Source organism: Schistocerca americana, chromosome 10 (genome assembly GCF_021461395.2).
Source record: "Schistocerca americana isolate TAMUIC-IGC-003095 chromosome 10, iqSchAmer2.1, whole genome shotgun sequence".
Taxonomy (NCBI): Eukaryota; Metazoa; Arthropoda; class Insecta; order Orthoptera; family Acrididae; genus Schistocerca; species Schistocerca americana.
The window spans coordinates 168,848,329-168,866,417 of NC_060128.1; positions in this window are offsets into that span (position 1 = coordinate 168,848,329).

An 18,089-nucleotide genomic window follows, 5' to 3' on the forward strand; every position below is an offset into this window, starting at 1 on the left:
TCCCTAATTGTTTTTCACAAAATTCTCGCATGCTAATTGCAAGACCTTTGTGATATTTACTACCGTTAAGAAATTCAGATTTTGTTCTTGCCTGTTTGTTTTCCGACCAAAACTTTGCCAAGAATTGGCGTTCAAAATCGGCAAAAGACGTAGTATTTGTATCAATGTTTTGGTTCGCCCATGTAAGGGCTTCACCATCCAAAAATCGTTTCGCAAATTTAACTTTAGCAGACTCTGGCATGTTAGGTTGGAAACTGTCTTTGCACTGATGCACAAAGTCAACTGGATGCAATTTCGCATCACCTCGGTAACATTTTAAACTAACATTCTTACAACTATGCACAAACATCTGGTTTGAATCAAAACTGGACATTATATTATTTTGCAGTTTTGAAACTTCAGAGCTGACTGTTTCCAGTTCTATTGTTACACTTTCTACTTTCTCGCCAATACGAGATATCTTATCAGAAACAACTTCAGAATTTAATTTCAGTCTTTCCCCTACCAATTCTTTTTCTGAAACAAAGAGTTCCTGCAACATTTTTAACTCGTCTTTTCGGTTCACTAATTCATTTAAAACGACTACTTCCGTGTTTTTGACACGTTCGTTAACTAATTCAATGCTTTTGTTTGTTTCTTTAAATTCGGAGATTGCGAAAGCCTCCAAACAGTCAACTTTGGTTTCTACCCTTTCTATGTCACATGCAACAATTTGTACTTTGTTATTTGTTGCATTGATTTCTTCTCTCAATGATTTCAAATTTTGGTCCAGCTTTTCTGTGACCTCTTTAATGTTGCTACCTAATTGGTTATTTTGAGTTACCAATTGTTCTACTTTACTGTTCAACAATTGAGATATCTGATCAATTAAATTCGGTTGCTGATTTGCTCCCGAAAAACCATGAAAAGGAGAACAACTACTGCTCGCGGAATTTGCTTCACTGTTAAAGTGCACATTTGGTGTAGAAGCATGAAATTGACGGCCTGACCGCGTGGTCATGCCTCTTCGATTTAACTGACAAGGGGAGGCCGCCAATTGAGAAATTCAGATTCATTTCATACTGCGCATAATAAAAGCTCACGGCCAGAGGTGTAGTGTGGCAAAGCACCAAGATGCACTTCTCAGCCGTTGTCTACAAAATCGACAGTTAAAAGAAACCGTTGCGGTGAAATACTCTCTACGATTAATGATTTCCTACAGCGTCGTGGCGCAGCGGTAAGCGCTCGGGTTCGTAATCCGAAGGTCGCCGGATCGAATCTCGCGCCGTGCAACTTCTTTTTTTAGTATTTGTTTTTTGTAATTCAAATGTGTGTATATTTATATACACACACACACACACATATATATATATATATATATATATATATATATATATATATATATATATATAATTCCCAGCAATCAGTTGCAGCAATTATGCATATAATAAGTTGTTGAAAGTCGTTTGTCGTGGAAAAACTGGCGACTTCGAACATCATTATGTTTTCCGCAAACAAACTTGTATTTCACAAATGTTATTAATTGTCTTCATAATGTTAACCGCGTATAGTTAACGGAAGACGTAGAAACGATATTCCGAAACGAATACTTATAGCGTAAGTCAAACGTTCGAATTAGAATAGAAACCCCACGAACACTAATTTGCTGTGGCGGGTATGAAATATAAACGCCGTTACTCGCTCGTTACACTTGAAGGACAGATGTTGAATGGGCCGAAACGAGCCGCCGCATAACAGTGTAGTTGCCTGCTAACTTCGAAAGAAGGTAGATGCGGTCCCTAGCGCTACTTAGAACATCGTCGAGAATCAGTGCGGACGTGAGAGCTTTGCTACACCCTGTTAAACAAACGGAAAAATGGAGGCGGTACAATTGGAGAGCGATCCGCCTTCACCAACATGCATAAGCTATATAATATATATATATTATATATATATATATATATATATTATATAATTACAAAAAACTAATAATAAAAAAAGTTGCAGGGCGCGATATTCGATCCGGGGATCTTCGGATTACGAACCCGAGCGCTTACCGCTGCGCCACGACGCTGTAGTAAATTGTTAGTCGTAGAGAGTATTTCAGCGCAACGGTTTCTTTTAACTGTCGATTTTCTCGACAACGGCTGAGAAGTGCGTCTTGGTGCTTTGCCACATTACACCTCTGGCCATGAGCTTTTATTGTGCGCAATATGAATCGAATCTGAATTTCACAATTGGCGGCCTCCCCTTGTGAGTTTCGCTCATTTTGATCAAAGTGGCTAAACACTAGACAAAATACTTTCCTGCCTATCAGGTGAAATTGTCACACGAACACAATGAAACAAAAACAGAAAATTTTAGGACACTGTCTGCGACTGAAATAAAAACAATTAGAAAGGGTACTTATCTGATTCATTTGCGATGTCATTCCAGAATTTCACTTTTGCTCCTGGCGACGTCCGTGGCGCAGTCTGCAACGTACAACATTATGGTTCCTGCCTCTTGTACATGAAATTATTGCGAGTCGTCCTCTGCACAGTCTTCCACTTCATCCCAGCTCCTCCACCACGTTGAGATGTTTGTATTTTCCCACCTCCGCGTTGCATATGTTCTGAGCGAAACGCCCAGTCGATGCGCTGTTGTTTTCGCGTCAGTTCTACCAACATTGAGAGTTGTTTAGTTCTCGGTGTTTTGTAAAATTCCTGGATTCATGTCTCGTCGCTGTGCAGCCTGTGAAAAGGATTGCGGAAGACTCCCAAATAAATTCCAAAGTACAGTGCAGTTTTAATACCAATATATTTCCAGGACTCTGGTATCCGAGCCTGGTGAAACTGTACCGGTTACATCACATGTACCCAAAGTTGACATCAAACGAGACACAGATTTCACAACAATCAACAAAATAGTGAGCCTACAATACATTTGCTCGCAACCGTAGCCAAAAAACGAGTGCCACAAGGCGCCTGCGTGACCTCTATTTATGCATTTCTTAAAGATTAACTACAATGAAAATTACAATTTTATGTAAAATCACAATTAAAAGTTAAACCGAATATGAGCTACACATTGCTAAAATTTTACAATCTCAGTGCTGAGCAAGGTGAACCTATTTTCAACTTAGTTACAAGTTAATATAACATTTTCTGACCAATTATGTTACAGCTAACAATTACATTTCTAAATTTGTTTATAACAAATCAACTAGTACCTGAATTTTAGTGCTAACATATATCGGAGATTCAATTAACGTGCTTTATTTATATGTTCTATTTAATTGGCTGTAGTAATTTTGTAATGATAGGTTTACTGGTACATCCTGACCATGTGCTACATTTCTTTCGATTAGTTACAGTATTAACTTGTATTGTGTTTCTCTCATAAGAATAATGTTAAATGCTTTTGTCATATTCAAAATGCACACGGTGGCTTTTACACATATGGTTTCAGCAAAGCATTAGGAGTGGTGTCTATCTTTAATGCTCTCCGAGGGGTTCTGATAGGTAGCAATGAGATACAGTAATATTTCAGCTTCTATCGTATGTTTTTCAACCTGAACGTTTTACATATTTTTGCTAATGGTTCTTTGCTCTCACTCTCTGAAATAATGAAAGACAACACTCGATTTTTCCGTCCGAAGACAGCACTCGATATTTTCATTCAACAGCTGAGATCACTGTCTTCAACTAAGACACCATCTCTACTTTCACTTCTACTGTCAAAATGCGTCGGCATCAAATGATACCCCTTTCAAAAGGAACGCCAGACTTTTTCCTCTTCCTTTATTCTGAGAGAGTACATCGTGTGAAACTGTAAATACAACCTCTCAAACTAATGGTGTCGCCCTCGAGCAGCATGGGCTTTCAAAAGGAAGCACGAAAACAGTGATGAAAATAGATATATAAATTTAATTATTATCGCAATGCACGGAGTAGTCATTTGAACAGGATAGTACGCAAAACATGCTGTAACGTCTCCTAACAAAACACATACGTGGTAAAAAGGAGAAAAGAATAATTGAACTGGATGATTGTAATTGCGTGGACAACGATTGTGTGAACTTGTAATAATGAGAAACCATTATGTGCCATGTTTTATACTTGTATATAATTATCTACCAATTTGTTTAAAGATAATATCTGTGTCGGCGAGTACTGAAACCGCCACAGACGATATTTATTAAATATCAAACAAAGATGAGAATATGACACAACGAGTATAAATAGTAGTGACCGAGCGTTAATTTCTCTGTCGTCTTCTTGGAGTTACGTGGGTAGGAAGAGCCTGTAACGCTATATTGTACGCTTGTGTAGCATTCTTTTGTCAAGATTGAGAGAAGGGCGCCATTAGGTACTGATTTGTAAAGGTGTGTAATAATTTAATCTGTCTAAATGTTTTGAATAGAGTTACTTAGTGAAAACTTGCATTATGATTTATAATAAACTTGCCTGGTATTTTATCCCAGCCTTTTAAGACATTTTCAGCTATTTAAATATTATTCGTGGGGCTGAGCTGCGCTACGAACGAACGAGCCGCTGCCGCGGCGCATTCAAACTGCATTAAATGAAACCAATCATACCGCAAAGAAGCGGATAGGTAATAGTGAACTAAAATTATTTCTTCCAGCTTTCCGAATTGCAGGGCAGAGCAGCAGATTTTATAATGTGCTTTACAGGTGGACGCGAGCTGCGGATGATATATTATTAACAGTGCAAAAAGATAATATACCTCCATAACATAAAAGAAATCTTGCTGTGCGTATTTCTGGACTGGCAAACATTATAGCAGAAAGATCTTTTTCTCTGAGAATAGTCTCATGTTCTCGTGTTAGTCATAGTACTTGCTGGTGTTTTACTGTTAACAAAAATCTACTGAAAAATTTTGATGTTGAACAAACATTGCGTACTGTAACATCAGTATTGATAACGAAATAAATTTTCAGTAACCTTTTCAATAACTGTAAAGTAAGGAAGATATCTTGAACTTTATAGCGAGTTACAGTAACGAAACAATGTTCCTTTAATAGAAAGCCAGATCCAGAATAATAAGAACATAATATATTTTGTTTTGTTGAAAATTAATGACCCATAGAAAGTCACAGCACAGCATTCCTAAAAAGTATTTCAGGGCTCTTTTCGTAGCAACATATTTTATTTCGTATATTAGTTGTTACGCGAGCAGTAACAAAGCAGGAAGCAAAAAGAGACAGCGAAAATGCCTAGAAATTCAATCACAGTTTGAAAACAAAAACAATCTTGCACCACCTGTAAAAATGGCTCCTAAATCTGCTCGTCCAACTGCTAACATTCGAAAATATGAAGTTGTTCAAGCTGCAGCCGCAACGGGGCAGCACCTACCTGAGACGTAAGGGTCACTACCGGCGTTATGCCACGAAATGAGAAACGTCCTAGGTGGCTTCAGACGGAACCACATAGTCTGAAAGGGTTAACCAGCTGGGACGGTACTGTGTCTCGTGATGTTCCTCATCCCATGTGAGGAGGACTTAAGATCCGTGGTTCAAGGGGGACAGTGTTGTTGTTGTTGTTGTTGTTGTGGTCTTCAGACCTGAGACTGGTTTGATGCAGCTCTCCATGCTACTCTATCCTGTGCAAGCTTATTCATCTCCCAGTACCTACTGCAGCCTACATCCTTCTGAATCTGCTTAGTGTATTCATCTCTTGGTCTCCCTCTACGATTTTTACCCTCCACGCTGCCCTCCAATACTAAATTGGTGATCCCTTGATGCCTCAGAACATGTCCTACCAGACGATCCCTTTTTCTAGTCAAGTTGTGCCACAAACTCCTCTTCTCCCTAATCCTATTCAATACCTCCTCATTAGTTATATGATCTACCCATCTAATCTTCAGCATTCTTCTGTAGCACCACATTTCGAAAGCTTCTATTCTCTTCTTGTCCAAACTAGTTATCGTCCATGTTTCACTTCCATACATTGCTACACTCCATACAAATACTTTCAGAAACGACTTCCTGACACTTAAATCTATACTCGATGTTAACAAATTTCTCTTCTTCAGAAACGCATTCCTTGCCATTGCCAGTCTACATTTTATATCCTCTCTACTTCGACCATCATCAGTTATTTTGCTCCCCAAATAGCAAAACTCCTTTACTATTTTAAGTGTCTTATTTCCTAATCTAATTCCCTCAGCATCACCCGACTTAATTCGACTACATTCCATTATCCTCGTTTTGCTTTTGTTGATGTTCATCTTATATCCTCCTTTCAAGACACTGTCCATTCCGTTCAACTGCTCTTCCAAGTCCTTTGCTGTCTCTGACAGAATTAAAATGTCATCGGCAAACCTCAAAGTGCCGGCCTGAGTGGCCGTGCGGTTCTAGGCGCTACAGTCTGGAACCGAGCGACCGCTACGGTCGCACGTTCGAATCCTGCCTCGGGCATGGATGTGTGTGATGTCCTTAGGTTAGTTAGGTTTAATTAGTTCTAAGTTAAGTCGCATAGTGCTCAGAGCCATTTGAAGCCAAACCGCAAAGTTTTTATTTCTTCTCCATGTATTTTAATACCTACTCCGAATTTTTCTTTTGTTTCCTTCACTGCTTGCTCAATATACAGATTGAATAACATCGGGGAGAGGCTACAATCCTGTCTCACTCCCTTCCCAACCACTGCTTACCTTTCAAGTCCCTAGACTCTTATAACTGCCATCTGGTTTCTGTACAAGTTGTAAATAGCCTTTCGCTCCATGCATTTCACCCCTGCCATCTTCAGAATTTGAAAGAGAGTACTCCAGTCAACATTGTCAATAGCTTTCTCTAAGTCTACAAAGGCTAGAAATGTAGCTTTGCCTTTTCTTAATCTTTCTTCTAAGATAAGTCGTAGGGTCAGCATTGCCTCATGTGTTCCGATATTTCTACGGAATCCAAACTGATCTTCCCCGAGGTCCGCTTCCACCAGTTTTTCCATTCGTCTGTAAAGAATTCGCGTTAGTATTTTGCAGCTGTGACTTATTAAACTGATAGTTCGGTAATTTTCACATGTGTCAACACTTTATTACTTTGGGATTGGAATTATTATATTCTTCTTGATGTCTGAGGGTATTTTGCCTGTCTCGTACATCTTGCTCACCAGATGGTAGAGTTTTGTCAGGACTGGCTCTCCCAAGGCTGTCAGTAGTTCTAACGGAATGTTGTCTACTCCCGGGGCCTTGTTTCGACTCAGGTCTGTCAGTGCTCTGTCAAACTCTTCACGCAGTATATCATATCTCCCATTTCATCTTCATCTACATCTTCTTCCATTTTGCCGGCTGGAGTGGCCGTGCGGTTCTAGGCGCTACAGTCTGGAACCGAGCCACCGCTACGGTCGCAGGTTCGAATCCTGCCTCGGGCATGGATGTATGTGATGTCCTTAGGTTAGTTAGGTTTAATTAGTTCCAAGTTCTAGGGGACTGATGACCTCAGAAGTTAAGTCGCATAGTGCTCAGAGCCATTTGAACCTGTTCCATTTCCATAATATTGTCCTCAAGTACATCGCCCTTGTATAGACCCTGCATATACTCCTTCCCCATTTTCTGATTTCCATTCTTTGCTTAGAACTGGGTTTCCATCTGAACTCTTGACATTCATACAAGCGGCTCTCTTTTATCCAAAGGTCTCTTTAATTTTCCTGTAGGCAGTATCTATCTTACTCCTAGTGAGATAAGCCTCTACATTTTTACATTTGTCTTCTAGCCATGCCTGCTTAGCCATTTTGCACTTCCTGTCGATCTCATTTTCGAGACGTTTGTATTCCTTTTTGCCTGCTTCACTTACTGCATTTTTATATTTTCTCCTTTCATCAATTAAATTCAATATTTCTTCTGTTGCCCAAGGATTTCTACTAGCCCTCGTCTTTTTACCTACTTGATCCTCTGCTGCCTTCACTACTGCATCCCTCAAAGCTACCCATTCTTGTTCTACTGTATTTCTTTCCCCCTTTCCTGTCAATTGTTACCTTATGCTCTCCCTGAAACTCTGTACAATCTCTGGTTTAGTCAGTTTATCCAGGGCACATCTCCTTAAATTCCCCCATTTTTGCAATTTCTTCAGTTTTAATCTACAGTTGATAACCAATAGATCGTGGTCAGAGTGCACATCTGCTCCTGGAAATGTCTTACAATTTAAAACCTGGTTCCTAAATCTCTGTCTTACCATTATATAATCCATCTGCCACCATCCAGTATCTCCAGGCTTCTTCCATGTATACAACCTTTCTTTTATGATTCTTGAGCCAAGTGTTAGCTATGATTAAGTTATTCTCTGTGCAAAATTCTACCAGGCGGCTTCCTATTTCATTCCTTATTCCCAACCATATTCACCTACTACGTTTCCTTCTCTTCCTTTTCCTACTGTCGAATTCGATTCACCCATGACTATTAAATTTTCGTCTCCCTTCACTATCTGAATAATTGCTTTTATCTCGTCATACATTTCATACATCTCTTCGTCATCTGCGGAGCTAGTTGGCATATAAACTTGTACTACTGTAGTAGGTGTGGGCTTCGTGTCTATCTTGGCCACAATAATGCGTTCACTATGCTGTTTGTAATAGCTTACCCGCACTACTATTTTTTTTTCATTATTAAACTGACTCCTGCATTACCCCTTTTTGATTTTGTGTTTATAACCCTGTATTCGCCTGACCAAAAGTCTTGTTCCTCCTGCCAGCGAACTTCACTAATCCCCACTATATCTAACTTTAACCTATTCATTTCCCTTTTTAAATTTTCTAATCTACCTGCTCGATTAAGGGATCTGACGTTCCACGCTCCGATCCGCAGAACGCCAGTTTTCTTTCTCCTGATAACGACGTCCTCCTGATTAGTCCCCGCCCGGAGATCCGAATGGAGGACTATTTTACCTCCGGAATATCTTACCCAAGAGGGCGCCATCATCATTTAACCATACAGTAAAGCTGCATGCCCTCGGGAAAAATTACGGCTGTAGTTTCCCCTTGCTTTCAGCCGTTCGCAGTACCAGAACAGCAAGGCTATTTTGGTTATTGTTACAAGGCCAGATCAGTCAATCATCCAGACTGTTGCCCCTGCAACTACTGAAAATGCTGCTGCCCCTCTTCAGGAACCACACGTTTGTCTGGCCTCTCAACAGATACCCCTCCGTTGTGGTTGCACCTACGGTACGGCTATCTGTATCGCTGAGGCACGCAAGCCTCCCCACCAACGGCAAGGTGCATGGTTCTAAGGGGGGGTGGGGGGTGGGGGAATCAAATGATACCCTTTTCAAAAGGAGCGCCAGACTTTCCTCTTCCTTTGTTCTGAGAGAGTTCATCGTGTGAAGCTGTAAATATAACCTGTCACAACTAGTGATGTCGCCCTCAGAGTCGCAGGGGTTTCAAAACGAAGCACGAAAACAGTGATGAAAATAAAAATATAAATTTAATTATTATCGCAATACACTGATTAGACAGTTGAACAGGTCAACGCGCAAAACATGCCTATAGGGAGAAATTCAATCACAATTTGAGAGCAAAGACAATCCTGCACCACATATAAAAATGGCTCCTAAATCTGCTCGTCTAATTGCTAACATTCGAAAATAAGAAGTTGTTCAATCTGCAGCTGCAACAGGGCAGTACCTACTGGAGACTACCGGTGTAGCTACAGTGCATGTGCCACGAAATGAGAAACATTCTAGGTGGCTTTAGACCGGACCACATCGTCTGAAAGGGTTAAACAGCTGGGTCCGTGTGCGGACGGTGCTGTGTCTCGTGGTGTTCCTCATTCCATGTGAGGAAGACTTAAGATCCGTGGTTCAAGGAGGACACTAAAATTGTATAAATGAGTAGAAATATGGCACCTTGATAACCTCGGAGACAGACGCCATTCTCCCCATTAGTAGCGCGAGGCAATGGACGTCGGCTGACAAGGACAGACAGCAGGTGGGAACGGCTCAGCCGCCTCTGTGGTCGCCGCTTGCGTGCTGTTCCGCTGTGACACGCCGCCGCCGCCCCCGCCTCTAGACGCAGGCAGCCTCGCCGGGCCCTGGGCTTACCGCTACTGCTGGGTTTTTTGGGGGACCGCAAGCGCCCAATATCGGCCACCCGGGGTCTTTTTTGTCGCGCGGGCAGCGGCGAGTGAAAACAGCCTGACCCGACACTTGGCTATCGGGTCCGTGTGAAACTGCGTGCGCATACTTTTCTCGGCCGCCTAGGGTGCGTTGAGATCTAGCTACGTTAATTTTCCTGCATTTAATAGGGCTCATGTGCATATGTATAGTCATAAGGGGGTCCGTGAGAACTATATTAAGCCTGAATCCCCTCCCCCCCTCCTACACCTACGCTCTGCCCCTTCCCCAATCCCTACTTCCTCCCACACTCCTAACACGCTCACACTGAGACGTCCCCTTAGAAAAATTAATGAATTACTGTGCTGATAAACCTCTTACATTATTTGATTTTCAAACAGCTGAGCAGAACTGAACGTGCTCAGACATTTCGCTCTTTACCTATTCTGATCAACACTAAACTGACACACAATATTTTTAGCGCAACGCAATCTGACTTTCAATAATCCCTACAAAAGAATGGCCCTGACTAACAATAACCTATACCTTTCACGAATCACTTACCTCACAAAAATCTTCATTACTCGAACTACTGCAATACAGCGAGCGCCAATACTGCCAGCTAAATAAAAGATTCAAACTACTGAAGGCACTAACTACTGATAGGCATAGTTAGCAAATGAAAGATTTTGATAGAGAACAAACAATGTATTTATCTTAATAGTGTTCAAAAGTCATAATATATATAGCAGTTCATGACATTCAGTCTTACAAATTTACTGTCTCAGATGGACACACATCCAGATCATCCCCTCTCAAAACTCCGCAATTTCTCTCCCCACAGCCACCACTGCTGGCGGCTCACCTCTAGGCTATATCACAGGCGTTCTCCTACGATCAGATTAAATAAAATTGACCAGTTGCGAGCAGGACTTGCGCACCGAGGGTTCCATTTCTTTTCTTTACTTTTTGTTTTCTTCGCGAGTATCGACGCACTGAAGGAATATGGAGAGGTCCTCTTTCTGTACTGGGATTGAAGAACGTGATTCGTAAGCTGGAATTAACTGCGGAGTAGGAACTGCTCCTAGGAGAGAGCAACTGCGCCACAAATTGTTGAAGAAGTTACTGCCGCCATGGCTGAGAATTCTGGACGCAGTGTGCGATCTTCAGGCAGCGCACGAGCTGTGTCCCCACAGCTGAACATTCCGTGGTCCACGGTTCGAAAAGTGCTGCGAACAATTGTGAAGTTGCATCTCTAGTGTGCTTCCAGGCCATCGTGGGTGTAGATGGTCGTCACAATGAGCAACGTTTGTAATCTGGAACGTAAACATGGTACAAAATCGAAAAATGCTACCCCCTTATGTGGACACTCAAATGTACAGCTTTCAATAGATTGTTCGTTATTTCTCTTTCGCAGGTCCTCACAAATATTTTCTCAATGGTTCATTGTGCTATAATCACCAGTATTTCATGCGGGCATGCGCGCCCTTTCATGTGGCGAATGTTTAATTATAACCACACTTTTTGTTTTGTTTTTGGTCATCAGTCTTCTGATTGGTTTGGTGCTGCCCACTATGAATTCCTCTCCTGTGTGAACTACTTCATCTCAGAGTAACACTTGCAACCTACGTCCTCAATTATTTGCTGGATGTATTCCAATCTCTGTCTTCCTCTACAGTTTTCGCCCTCTACAGCTCCCTCTAGTACCATGGAAGTCATTCCCTCTTGTCTTAACACATGTCCTACCATCCTATCCCTTCTCCTTCTCAGTGTTTTTCACATATTCCTTTCCTCTCCCATTTTGCGTAGAGCCCTCTCATTCCTCTATCAATCCATCTAATTTGCAACATTCGTCTGTAGCATCACATCTCAAATGCTACGATTGTCTTCTGTTCCGGTTTTCCTACAGTCCACGTTTCACTACCATACAACGCTGTGCTCCAAACATACTTTCTCAGAAATTTCTTCCACAAATTAAGACCTCTGTTTGATACTAGAACACTTCTCTTGGCCAGAAATGCCCTTTTTGCCAGTGCTAGTCTGCTTTTGGTGTCCTCTTTGCCCTGTCCGTCATTTGTCATTTTGCTGTCTAGTTAATAGGTTTCCTTAACTTCATCTACTTCGTGATCGCCGGCCGGGGTGGCCGAGCGGTTCTAGGCGCTTCAGTCTGGAACTGCGCGACCGCTACGGTCGCAGGTTCGAATCCTGCCTCAGGCTTTGGTGTGTACGACAGGTTAGTTAGGTTTAAGTAGTTCTAAGTTCTAGGGGACTGATGACCACAGATATAAAGTCCCATAGTGCTCAGAGCCATTACTTCGTGATCGTCAATCCTGATATTAAGTTCCTCGCTGTACTCGTTTCTGCTACTTCTCATTACTTTCGTCTTTCTTCGATTTACTCTGAGTCATCCATATCCTGTACTCATTAGACTGTTCATTCCATTCAGCAGATCGTGTAACTCCACTTTCACTTTTCATCTTCAATATTAAGCCCACTCTCGAACATTTCTTTTATTTCCATCATTCCTTCTTCGATGTACAGACCGAGCAGAAGGGACGAAGGGCTACATCCTTGTCTTACACCCTTTTTAATCCGATCACTTCACTCTTGGTTCTGCATTCTTATTATCCCCTTTGGCTCTTGTACATATTGTATATTACCCGTCTTCCCTATGGCTTAACCCCATTTCCTCAGAATTTCGAACATCTTGCACTATTTCAATTTGTCAAACGCTTTTTCCAGGTCGTCAAATAGTACGAACGTCTCTTGCGTTTCTTCCATTATCAAGAGAAGCGTCAGAATTGCCTCTCTGTTGGCTTTACATTTCCTAAAGTCAAAATAATCGTCATCTAACACAATTTTATTTTTCGTTCGTCTGTATATTATCCTTGTCAGCAACCGGCATGCGTGAACTGTTAAGCTGATTGTGAGATAATTCTCACGCTTGTCAGCTCTTGGAGTCTTCGGAATTGTGTGGATGATATTTTTCCGAAAGTCAAATGATGTGTCTTCAGACTCATACATTCTACACAACAACGTGATTAGTCGTTTTGTTGCCACTTCCCCCAATGATTTTAGAAATTCTGATGTGCTGTTATCTATACCTTCTGCCTTATTTGACCACCGAGCGAGGTGGCGCTGTGGTTAGCACACTGGAGTCGCATTCGGGAGGACTACGGTTCAAACCTCTCTCCGGTCATCCTGATTTAGATTTCCCATGATTTCCCTAAATCGTTTCAGACAAATACCGGAGTGGTTCGTTTGAAAGGGCACGGCTAATTTCCTTCCCCATGCTTCCCTAATCCGAGCTTATGCTCCGTCTCTAATGACCGAGTTGTCGACGGGACGTTAAACTCTAATCTCCTCCTCCTCCTTATTTGATCTTAAGTCCTCCAAAACTCTGAGGGTTCCATGTACATAGACAGTTCATTCATTGCGGGAATCGATAAGTTCGACAATGATTCCCAGTTATCGACATTGCTTCCGACGTGATATCAGTACCAGGGATTACAATATTTTCGAGACTGTTTTAATGTCAATAATATTAATGCGACGTAAGTCTCCTGACAGGTGACCACTGTTATAATAATCAGTAGTTCTCTATTCACTCTTGACTGGGTCGCAGTGGCGAAAGTCAAACATCAGGCATTGAATGACTTTATAGCTTATACGACGCGTTTCGGAATTTATCCATCACCAGATGTCCAGCGGCGATTACTGCACGTAGATATGGCGTTTCAAGTTGTATGTGAAACAAATATTCGCAGAATGAACGTCTGACAATTTTTTTTAATGTGATATAGTTACTTAATTTTCAGTTTTCAGATTTTTTCTTTGGTTATGTGTGGGTAACCTTGCTTCACACCAAATTTCATGATTCTAGATCAGCGGGAAGCATCCTATAGCGTTAGATGAGTGATTTTGCGAATATCAAAACATGTGACATAAATGACCGTATCTTTTCATTGTATCGACTTAGAAGCTATCATTTATTATACCGCCAAGGGACCATATAGCTTAGTATTTCACATAATTTTGAACTTGATACATCCGTCCGATGCTGAGAAAAAGGGTTCTTGACAGTCGGGCAAACAGACAGACAGTATGCCGTATGCTGTGGACCGGCGAGGAGGTTCTGAAAATCGGCGCGCCTTCCTGCGTCCGTTGAAACGGCTGGCAGCGGGCGGCTCGGCAGAGCATTTGGAGGTGCTGCGTTGGTTCAGTCCTGGGAGTCGTAACGCACCAGAAGTTGAGTGTTGATTGTTAACAGATTTTATGAAGTTTAATCCAATTCAATTTACTTATTCTTGTTAATTATACCAGCCGTATATTTTGGGGGGTTGCCGCCATTCATTCTCGTCTGCCCACCCGCGGGAAGGTGGTAATATTAGAAAGGGTGGTCAGTTGGTCCCCTTTTGAGGACGAAACGGGGGGGAGGGGGGAGTCAGAGTAAATCTGTGGTTCGGATTGCTTCTTTCCCCTCTCAGCTTATCTACGGGTTTATTCGACTTTTAGCCTCTGCCATGTCTGTGAAAGTCTAAGGATCCAATGGCTGTACTGTTTTAAATGCAAGGCACTAAGACCTGATTCATTCTCTCGCCTACCATAACTAGTATTACTAAACTCACGAGTAAAAGTTACTCTAAGAAAGAAGAAAAATTGCTTTCGCTTCGTGGTAAGAACTAGTCAATTGCATAACGAATTCGTGCTCATCTGGAAGCTGTAAATTATGTAAATTTGTGTTTATGTATATTTGGTTATAATCAAGAAATGTTGTTAATGTACGCCGTAGTGGATTTTTTTTATAGTTTTCTAGTCAGCAAAAACTGTTGTGTGTTATTCCAATTCAATATCTTTTAAGACTTTTACTCAACGTGTTCTATACAGGTAGTTGTTTATTAGTGTGTTTTCCTGCCGTGAAAAAGTTTGCCACTTCATTACGGGTAGAAATTGTTGCTTTGAAAGGAGAATGTTGTGTAAGTTCGCAAGTCCTACCTTGCGAGCGTGTGTGTTCGCCGTAAGATAACTGGCAGAAATTTGTAAATTTTTTTGTTTTATATATTTTGGAAATGTTAATGTTATTAATTGTGTGTGTGTGTGTGTGTGTGTGTGTGTGAGTGTGTGTCCCATTTGTGCATGACTCATGCGTTTTGGTTTTTCTATTTTGAGAACTTTTGTAAACAGGATTGTCTTTATATGTTGCAGACAAGTTAGATTCTGCGCCATTTAATGAGCCTGAGTGAGGCTGTTGTGGGCGGCCGTAGCTACGGCTGTTGTAACCAAATGGGAAATTTGTCTGCCCAAAAGTGAAGCCATATATTCAAATTGTATTCATTTACCGTATTAATGGAGGGAAATTCACCTGTAATTTAGCTGAGCTTCAAATATTATACTGCGTCGCGTTGTATACGTTAAATTGCTTGCCTGTACTTGCCTTTTACTGGCGTGAAATTTTTTTATAATAATTTAATAATTTAAAAGTCCTTTCCTGTCGTAAATTGTTGATTTTTTTTTTAAATATCGTAAAGTCTTGCACCAAATTTGAATAAAGTGTGTTACTGAAAATTGTGTGTAATTTCACCGGTTATTCCTTGGCACCTACTTCCACTTTACATTTTGTGTATTAATTGTGATTAATAACATTTGGTGAACCAGTAGTAATTTTACGGTTCAACGAAATTATTTCCAACTCTTTTGGCTACAAAATCCTGTTTTTCAACATAATCTTCGTTTAATAAGACGGCCTTACGCCACCTTACGGGGAGGGTCTGTATGCCCTCATGTTATCACTCTGCTGCTCGACGTCTGATTCAACGTGTTGCTGCATCAATAACCTCCACATCATCAAAAAAAAAAAACTGTTAGGATCAGCCTCGAACACGTAGGCAGTTCCGATTTGCTCTTTATGATCCTCTATTAGGCGACTAGGAACCCACCGGGTACACACTTCTGAGTGCCCCACTGGTGGACGGTTGTGTCAGGACTACTAACAGAGACGTCCAGTTGTGCTGCGAGGTGTTTTGATTGTGATCCGTCGAGCACCTCGAATCAGTGTGTCGGCACGTTCCAACATTTCAGGAGTCATAGCTGTGTGCGGCCGGCGGGCGAGCGAGAGACCGGACAGGTTTGCGCGACCTTTTTGCAATGATGACAGACGCCTCGCCCAACGACTCACCGTGCTTTTGTTCACTGCGAAATCTCCGTACACATTCTGCAAGCGCCTAAGAATACCTGCGAAGCTCTGGTTTTCCGCCAAAAGAAACTCAGTGACATCTTTCTGCATGGTGCGCACCCCATTACAGACGCTATTTTGAAGTACGTAGAGCGTAGGAACTTCATGAAAGTGCAGGGGCTGAAGCAAAAATGTTCCACGACGCCCCACAACAAACTGCGCATTTTTTCAGTCGATATTGGCCGAGGAAAAAATGTGTTGCATTACTCATTTAACTACCTCATGATGAAGAGCAACTGTCATGACTATATAAAATTTCAGCTGTGTATCTTTTACCCTTAAGTGTTCTTATCATGCCACATATACGCTGGGCTAATATTAGTTTCTTTTTGTATATCCATATCTGATCATATAGTATGTCACATCCTAAATTCTTGGAAATGGCTACCTCTTCTATTGGTTTAGTATTTTTAAGACTATTTTTGTTCGTGATGGGTGAATACCTAAAAAGACAATGGTTTTAATTTTACTTATATGGATATACCAGACTGTAGCTTTCGCTTGTCTCACTGAGTTAATGTAATGCCACTTGTAATTTATCTTCTCTGTCTTCTATGATACCGTGTCAATTCTAATTCTGGTGTTCATATACGTATACGCTTTTTGCGGCTTCAGTCATGTGTTTATTTATTCCTCTCTTTTTCATTATTTCCCATATCTTATCTCTGGGAATCCTGCTAAATGCTTCTTCACAACTCACAAATGCTAGGCGAGATTGCAGATTAAATTCCCATTCTTTGAATTATCTAGTTCAGTGCGATAACATCGTCTATGCATGATCTTTACTTTCGAAAACATGCTTGTTCCCCCATTAAAATTACATCCGAGATATTTCGAAGCCTCTCTGTATCATTTTGCAGTAGATTTTGTAAGCATGTTCAGTATATCGCTTTCGTTATATGTATCACTTCTTTCGCCTTTCTTACGTATTGAAATAACCTTTGCTATTTTCCATTCCACAGTTATCTCATATTTTACTCAACACATGTTAAAGAGCTGTAGAATTGTCAGTTAGAATTCCTCCGTGTTTAAACAATTTGGAATTTATTTCATCTAGTTCTGATCATTTTCCGTATTTAATTCTTTTTAACTGTCTTCAGTTCTGTATAATGTATTCCTTGCAGTTGTTCTTTATTATCTGCCTCTTTGATTTCTGGATTTTACCTTAATTATTTATTATGTGTAATCCAGTCAGATATTTGTATTACATTTATACTTACGATATGCCTTTCTTCTTTGGTTAGATATTTCTTTAATTTGTTATTTCCTGTCTCCCATGGATGTCACGTTCAACTCTGCTTATAAACGTGTCCCACGATGTACTGTGTGCTCATCTCACTATGGCTTTTACTTAATTTATTTTCCAGAGGTATTGCTCTTTAGCTTCTAATGATTTCGTCTGTAAGTACTCATTATATGCTTTCGGTTTACCGTTTATGGGTTTTTGTATCCCTTAATTCCAAATTTTTAAACGCCTTTCCCGATTGCACCTTTGTTTTTCATCTAGTACTTCACTTTCTGTTTTATAGTATTTTTAATGTTACGCCATTCTTCGTTTATGTCTTCATTAGTTGGTGTTTCATTGAGCAGTTGTGTGAGTCTGTTCTGATACAGCTTTCATAAGCTCTCATCTTGCGACATATGTAAGCCAAATGTTTCGTTTAAATTGTTTCCATCTTTATTTTTATTTTTCATTTATTGCTTTTTACATCTTGACATTAGCTAGAACTTGAATTTTACAAGGAATTTATACTTTTACTTCTACATAACTGAGTGGCTATTATCTAGGGAGCTCACCTCTGATTAATTATTACACGATCTATCACTGAATGGCAGCCT